Below are 9,010 nucleotides of genomic sequence, written 5' to 3'. Positions count from 1 at the left end.
ACAAACCTGGAGAAGTCATCAATGAATAGTATAAGGTATTCTTCACCTCGAGGTGACCTTGTCCTAAATGGACCACATACATCCGTATGGACTAGCTCAAGAGGCCTGCTAGCTGATCCTTCCTTCTCAGGAAAGTCAGTTCTGCTTTGCTTACCAAACTGACATGATTTGCATATGGTGTTGTCTGGAATTTTGATATCTGGAAGACCACGAACTGCCTGGTATTTGCATGCTTTCCTTATTTGTGAAAAGCTTAGATGCCCCAACCTCCGGTGCCATAACCAGTGTTCATCATCCTTGCTTAAATAGCATTGTTGTTGTCCTTCTTAAAATGTGTATAGATTATTTGGAGTTCTTCTGCCTTTGATCATTGTTTCTCCTGTATCAAGATCACGAACACTGCATTCATTTTATCGAAATATTACCTCGATTCCTTGATCACACATCTGACTAACACTTAGTAGATTATGCTTCAAGCCATCAACATACAAAACATTTCTAGCTTTGACCTGTTCTTTCAACTGAGCAGTGCCTTTTCCTTTTATGGTTGCAGGGGTATCATTTCCAAAAGACACCTTCTTCCCCTTTCTACTGCAGTATATGATTCAAGTTTTTCTTTATCCCCTATCATATGCTTTGAACATCCGCTGTCGATATACCATATATTTTCCTGTCCTTCTGCAGAGAAGGCTATCCCATATCTTTCTGGTTGTGGTTCCTTCATTCTCCATGTTCTGTCACTTGAGGTATGTTCCTTCTGAGTTATCTTCCAAAACCTGCTCCTGCATTCAGAATCTTAATGACCAAAGTTATTACAAATAGAACATTCAACTTCATTTTCAAGGGCCGAAAAGTTGTTATAAGTCCTTTTTGTGATTCCATTCATATTCCTTTTTTTTTGAGCTTCTCTAGTCATGATTGTCTTATAGGCAACACATTGAGCTGCTTTGCGACCAAAATTATGGCAAGAGAAACATTGGCCATTGAAGAAACTCCTGCGATTATCAAATATATCATCCAATCGATTGTAGTTTCTACTGACATCCATTCTTGAGGCAAATTGGGAAGATATTACATGTGGCTGATTGAAGCTTCTGTTTGTCCTTAAGGTAGCTTGTCCCCAATTTTCTTGATAGTCTTTATTCATTCTTGAGGTAAACTGTCCCTGATTTACCTGATGATTTCTATTAGGCCTTTGCTCGCTCTTCTTTGCTGCATCAAGATAACTTTTGGAGGTAGAAGCTTGAGATGTTTCTCCATTATATCCCATACCTGTCTTGATTAGTGGAGAACGCTGCACATTGATAATCTCATCCATAGTTTTAGATCCTTTAAAAAATTTAAGATTAATATCTTTTTTTTCTCAATCTCCTTTCTAAGACAAACAATTTCACATTCCAATTTTTCAAGATGTTTTTCCTTTTTAGCCAGTTGATATTGTAGAGACTCAATAATTGCACTTTTCTCTTCTAAGAAGATTTTGAGATTAGTCATCTCTTCAGAAAAACCTTCTACATCTATAGCATCCATGTAGTCATCATCTTCAAAATCCATTAAAAGTTTATATTTATTACCTCGTTCATCTTCGTCACTATTTGAAAGTCCATCACTATCTTCATGAGTGTAATAGCTTTTCTTATTTGCATTCTGTTTCTTGTTCCATCTAACAAGTTCCTTCCCTTTGTCAATCTTATCCTTGTGAAGACATTTGGCAGCATAGCGACTGACTCTTCCACAAGCAAAGCATTTGAAAGGTAACTTACCTCGGAACCGTCCAGTACCCCATTGAAGATTTCTGACAAAAGTTGATTCTTCTTCTTCTTCTGACACGCGTCCTGACTCATAGTACTCGCCTTTTCCTAAAGCCTTGAAGGTAGCTTCTCTCCTGTCTGATGGTCCTCCTTTCCTCATTTTATAAGCAGTTATAATACTGTGCAGCTGTGACATTTTAAGGCTTTGTAGATTCTCCTTTTCTTCTATTGCAGAAAATTTAGATTCAAACCTAGGGGACAAATATCTTAGAACTTTTTCAACCACAACAGCCTCTTTTATTTCTTCACCCAAATTTTTCATACAATTAACAATCTCATCTACACGAAGAAAATAGTTAGCCACACTTTCATCATTATACATCTTGAGATTTTCATACTGAATCCTGAGGGTTTGAAGTTTTGCTCGTTTTACCTGATCATATCCTTCATAGCTTAGGACAATTTTGTCCCATATTTCTTTTGCTGATTTTAACTGCATAACTTTCACGAATTCTGATTGAGATAGACATCCCAATAGAGTATTGACCACCTTTGCATTTGTTTCATATTTCTTCTTCTCAGCCAGATCTGTAGGAGTTGCTGCTGGAAAATTATATCCTGTATCTATGATATCCCAGACTTTTGTACCCAACGATTGAAGATAGGTAGTAACTCTTACCTTCCAATATAAAAAGTTTGTCCCATCAAAAACCGGTGGCATGATTGATGCTTCCCTCTCGTAGTTGCTCATGATGAAGGATCTTCCTTCAAGTGATCAAGCTTCTTCAGAAGGACCTGCTTTGATACCAATTGTTGGAAATAATATTGAGAGGGGGGGGTGAATCAGTATTATCAAGTCAAATATCTCCTTTTCAAATTCTAGATGATATACGTTACTTCTCTTAATAAAAACCCCGCATATACGCAACTATAGATAAAGAAACCCGCGTATACAAAGCAGACTTATAATTTGAATTATCTTTCAGATGTCAGTTATTAATCTGTGATTCAGAAGCAAATAACCAGTAACTAGAAACAGTAAAGTAGAGCAGAAAGACAATCGCACACAAGAACACAAGATATAAGGTGGAAACCCGATGTGGGTGAAAACCACCTGCTGCAATTCGTCTCTATCTTTTCTTTAATTAGAAACTTATTTTTACAAATGTACTGGTGCAGTCCTTTTACCAGTACACAGGCTGCAACCTGCAGAGAGCTACAACTCTCTCTCGTTTTCCAGCTTCTCCTAGAAGGGAGCTACAACCCCCTTAGCTCTTGCACTAGCCAAGATACTAGTATGTAGGTTCTGGCCTACAGAAGGCTACAACCTTCTTTTTCTTTCAAGGACCACGTTTCATAAATTTTCAGAATGGATCCTCAAATAACATCAATCAACCATCAAGAATTTCTGCATCAACCAATCACCTTTTCACCAAAACTAAATCAACTTAAACACCTCTCTGATGACTGTACCCAGATCACATTAACAGTACCACACACCAAAACAGAACCCAGAACACTGCAGCAATAAACAGAAGTAGCAAAAACAAAACTCAAAATGTATACGCTACTTTAATGGCCTGAAACCTGCGTGCATACGCTTCTGCGTATGGAACAACCTGCGTATACGCTGTTTTCCTTCACTGAACCTGTGTATATACACGCCTTAGCTTAATTGAACCTACGTACAGATCTACAAACATAATTCACTCTTTCAAGTATTTAGGCAATGATTAACCCATATTATCAAATTTATAGATCACGCATGTGCCAGATATAACAAATCAAAATCATGCAAAGACATTATCATTCAAGCCAAGAGATTATGACCCATCAATAGAACTTATCCTTCTTTTTGCTAAGGTTCCTCCTTCATTCAGATCCAGATCTGCTCCACAATGCTAATCACCAATATTTCAGATCTCGTACATTATCAGATATTCAATAATAATTCAGATAATTCCTTGTCACATGATCTCCTTCCTCTTTTATAGTTTTAGGCCTTCCACAATACCACGATCCAAAACCATAATAAACCAATAGCAAGGGCCCAAAACCTGGGGTCAAAACTTTTGACGAGATACCTTGGTCCAAAACCATAGATTCAAATTCCAAGGACTAACAACCATGGACCAAAAATAAGTTTCCCACCATGTATGCGCTTTTCTGTGCATAAAAGTGCATGTATATGCATACGCGACTTCTGAACGTATAACCCGCGTGTATACACGTCTTCGGCAAGGTGAACCTGCGTATACAAGATTTCCTTCATTCTGAGCGCCTGAATTGAGGTCTGACACCAAAGTGAGTTGCCATCAAGGACAACACCTGTACCATAGGGCCACACCTGTGCCAAAATGCCAACAAACCTCATGTTGGCACAGAATATAATGAAACAACAGGCAGATCAACATCGCAGCGAAAGAAGTTTTGATGTAGGTGATTAAGTATTCCTACGGCTACAACCATATAAGCAAATGTCCCTCAAGCAAGCTAAGAAGGATAATAAATTATCACCAAAGTATTATGGTTCATACAAGGTGTTGCAAAAGATTGGTACTATGGCATACAAATTGGAGCTTCCTGCATCTTCTTGATTGCACCCAGTTTTCCATGTTTCATGTTTAAAGAAGGTTATAGGCGACAAGCTCCCAGTTCAAACAATATTGCCAGAACTTGATGAGGAAGGAAAAATTATATTGGAGCCAGAAGTAGTCACAGAAACAAGAACTCGACAGTTACGAAATCGATCAATTTCTGAGTATCTTATCAAGTGGAAGAGCTTATCTGCTGAAGATTCCACATGGGAGGATGAGAGTTTTATACAGAAACATCCAAAACTACTGAAGCGTTGAGGACAACACTTTTTGAAGGAGAGGGGCATTTGGGTCCCTATAATACTAGTGATTAGCCCATTACTATTGTAGTTGTATCCCTTGGTAATATTGTGGTGCCCCTATTGTCCCCATATTGTTATTACTGTGCCCCATAGAATCCCTCTATTGTTATTTTTGTGGCTTTATATTATTATTGTTAGGTCGTGTTAGAGCCTAGATTTGTCTCAGGATGAAAAGACAAGGTTCTAGGTCCACATCAAACCACGCTCAGCCTCGTAGCTATCCCTACGAGGATAGGAGAGGGCTCTCTCTGGGTCGATCTCGAAAAAGAAAAAAAACAAAAAAAAAAAAACAAAAACAAAAACAAAAAAACAAAAACAAAAAAAACAACAATGGGGCTCGAGATGACTGATTTTGCAACTAGTTTTAGGCTAGGTATTAAGTGCAGGGATTTGATTTGGTTTTTTGAGGGTTTTGTTGAAAAAATGGGAAAGGTAAATTGGGCTCGGGGATGAGGCACAGTTTCTACAGAGTTCCGGTTGGGGCAAGGAAAGAAATCGTTTTGATGCTTTAAAGTGAGTGAGATGGATAGATCAGACTGGTCAGGAGATAAGGAGAGCAAGAGAGTCTCAGGAAATCTCCTTAAAAAGATGAAAACATCAAAATTTAAGCAAATTCAAAGGCAGAGCATAACAGTTATGGATTCTACCTTAATCACTCATTTGTTCAAATTTAGAAGAAGAAGCATGAAAATGATACACAAGACTAGATAAACTTACAATTACGCAGAGAAGCACACCATCAAAACATAAAGCCACATGGATCCCAAACAGTGCTGCAAAACCCTGGTCTTTCCTTAGCCAAAAATGCAGAAATGGATGTACAATAGAGTGTCAAACTTTTCCCAAGAGTCCAACCCTGAAAATGACTTAGGAATTACATAATATAGACTAGCCCAACCCATTACCTTGCCTCTAGGGGTCTAGCTCATCATTCTAGGAGTTGTTTCAAAACAACTAAAATCTAGGTAGTCAAAACAACTTGCCTCTATAAGGTAGGAAATTGATTCATTCATTAAATTTTCACTTTTTGGTGAATGAATCCTCTATAACAAGTAAATAAGTGCCAAAACTACATCATGTTTATCAAATTACATCAAGATAAGTCAAAAATAACATTACAAAGCAAAACTAGTCAAACTGGCCGAATTTCTGAGCTGGAAGGTGAAAAATTGGGAAAAAAACCTCGGTGCGCTGCGCCAATTTCTGTATGCGTCGTGCCACTTTGATGCTGATTTTTAGGCACTTCCTGTAGTCAAAATTGAGCCCAAGATAGCTCATTGGAAATCCCTACCTGTCTACTTTCTAACCCAAGTGGAATTTTTTAATTTGGATGTCATTTTCCCCTCCAAAACTGCAATATCCCAGGACTGCTTCCTGTGTGTCAAAATAGGGGCAGAGAGGTCATTTTGTCAGTGTTTTTGACCTCCTAAGAACTCAAAACTTGCCCAAAATTCTTGGACATGCACCAGAAGTCATTATTTTTCATGCCAAATCCAATGATGTAAACGTTTTTCAATTTTGAGCTCCCTAGCAAAAGCGCGCGCCACGTGGCTCAACGCATAGGGAGGAAAACCCAGTGTTAAAAATTTCTATGCTTTTGCAGACCAGTTTTGAGGGCCTTCCCGGTGTCCAAATTTGGTGCAAGATAGCTTGTTGGAAAGGTACTTGAGTCTAATGTCGAACATAACTAGAATTTTTTAATTTTGAGTTCATTTACCCTACCAAAAGTCAAATATACCAAGGCTGGTCAAAATGTTCCAAATGAGGCTGCCTCAGGGCAGAGTGCTTTTGAAGATGTTCTTCAACTCCAGATTGAGCTCGTGATAGCTCATTAGAAATATCTTTGTGTCTAGTTATCCGTGGACTCATCAAGCAAGTCATTTAGACAACCAAGCTAGGAGAAAACTTGATTTTCCCAAGGTCACTTCAGAGGTGCATCAATTCTCCCGAGGCGACTGTATTTTTGACATTTCTCTAAAACCATGACACCTGTGTAAAAACTGAAAGAGGATTTTCTTCTTGGGTCATTGAAGGACAAAAATATCTCTCACCTTTTCAAAAATCATCCTTTCTAGGTCACAAACACCATTTGAAGAAAAACCATCCTTTTTGTGTGATGAATGGCTTGCTCTTGGAATGACTTCTCGACAAATGATGGAGATCTGATGTTCGATGATATGAAATGAACTCATACCTTCTTATATCCCTTACACCTCTTATACTCAGATATCTCTGATCCCATAGCTAACCCTAGCTTAGTGGGAGAGGAAATTAGGGTTTTGGGATTTATGGTTAGGATTCTGGGGTTTTACATTGGGAAATTTTGTGAAAGGAAATTTGGGATATGGGATAGGGTTTTAGTAATTTTAGGGGGGTAGGGAACAATGAAATCAGGGACAAAAGGAATAAGGGAGACAAGAGAATGATGGAAAGAGCAAACTTGGTGGCAAATAGTTGATAAAACCCTAGGCAGTCAGTTTTATATGAGAACTTTAACATGGTAGGGTTTAGACCATCACCATTGATCAATCACCATATCATAGGATAAATTTGAATGAAATGCAATGATTGAGGCTCTACCTGGAAAATCCGTGCAAATTATTGGCAATTTGGAGGAATTTTGAGCAGTTTCGGGTCTTTAAGTGTATGTGCCGCGCAGAACACCCAATGCGCCGCGCCTCCCCAGTGCGCCACGCCAGTGTTGTTTTACACTGCGAAATGTGGCCCAATGCATCGCGCCTGGTGGGTGTGCCACGCCTCCTGCCCAGTGCGCCGCACCGGTCAAGTTTCACCCAAACTTGTCACTCACTTACCAAAATCGTTTTTTCTTGCTTCTCTTTGCTCTTGGCATATGAATGAACCTCAAACACTTGGACAGATGTTTTATACATGAAGCCTTTAAATTCATTTTGCCAAAACCCACTTTCATAATGTTGCAGACTTTGGCACTTTCATTTCAACCTCTATTTTTTCACCTTTTGGCTTTGTTGATGAACTGAATGAGCTGAATTTTGCTTGTTTTTTGCAGTTGTAGGAGCTTCTTAGGCTAAGGAAAGAAACCACGGTGGAGGTGAAGGAATGTAGAATGAAGAGAACAAAATATACATGATTTTGTACAAAAAAGGCTAAATACTCTGTTTTTTCCTCAAAACAGAGTTTTGAGGAAAAAACACATTTTCGGATACTTAATGACAAAATTTATTGGCGATAGAACCTCCTCATGGCCTGCTGGTGATTATCGGACACTCTGAAGCATTTATTCACAAAACCCTAATGAAACCCTAGACCGACTTGATACTAAAACCCTAAAGACAACTTTTGCAAAGTTTTAATGAAAAGAAGACTGTATATGCCTTTTTAATGAACAGACATGAACCTGTGGGTAAATGACATGAGGGACAAGAGGAAAACCAATCTCGTCAGATAATCCATGTGCCTAACGGAATGCAGATGACTGGGCGGGACTCCTAATATGAAATGCATGCAACAAAGAGATTTTGATCTCTGACTGAGGGCTAAACAGACCGACTCTAATAGGTCGGCTGGGTTATATTGTGACTCCTTAGACTCCTATATAGAAAGGAGGTTTTGTCATTTGAATCATCCAAGAATAGCTCATTTATGTAATGTTAAGGAGGTTTCCCCTCGAAGAGGCTAAATTCTAAGGCGTGGATCTCTCTTTTCTATCTTTTTTGTGAGTTGGTTTCATAACATATTACCATAATTGAGTCATGTTGTTTCTTAGTGTGAGGTAATACTGTGATGAAATCTAGAGTGATCGTCTCCCATTTCCACTTGGGAATGGGTAACGACTGTAATAGACAGAAGGGATTTTGGTGCTCTGCCTTCACCAAATGACACTCTAAACACTTTGATAATTGTTCAGTCACATCCTTCCTTTATCCAAGCCACAAATAATTCTTCTTGAAGGCTAACAAGTATTTTTGGTATCTTGGATGAGCGGTGTAAGGCTTCCTATGAAATTCATTGTTGGAATTATGATACATATGTTGTACTTGATGGCAACCCACTCATCTCAGATGATAAATTATAGTGCAGAAAAGTTCATGCACTTTCATGAAGATAAAAGTTTCTTTCATGAAGATAAAAGTTTCTTTCATGTAGAGAAAAGTTCACGCATTTTTATGCAGAGAAAAGTTTATTTCATGTAGAGAAAAGTTCACGCACTTTTATGCAGAGAAAAGTTTATTTCATATAGAGAAAAGTTCACACACTTTTATGCGGAGAAAAGTTTATTTCATGTAGAGAAAATCTCACGCACTTTCATTCAGAGAAAAGTTTATTTCATGTAGAGAAAATTTCACGCACTTTTATGTAGAGAAAAGTTTATTTCATGTAG

This window comes from Pinus tabuliformis, chromosome 6 (assembly GCF_031772625.1).
Source record: "Pinus tabuliformis cultivar Carrire ecotype Pingquan chromosome 6, CPIR1, whole genome shotgun sequence".
Classification (NCBI taxonomy): domain Eukaryota; kingdom Viridiplantae; phylum Streptophyta; class Pinopsida; order Pinales; family Pinaceae; genus Pinus; species Pinus tabuliformis.
This window is presented reverse-complemented; position numbering follows the sequence as displayed.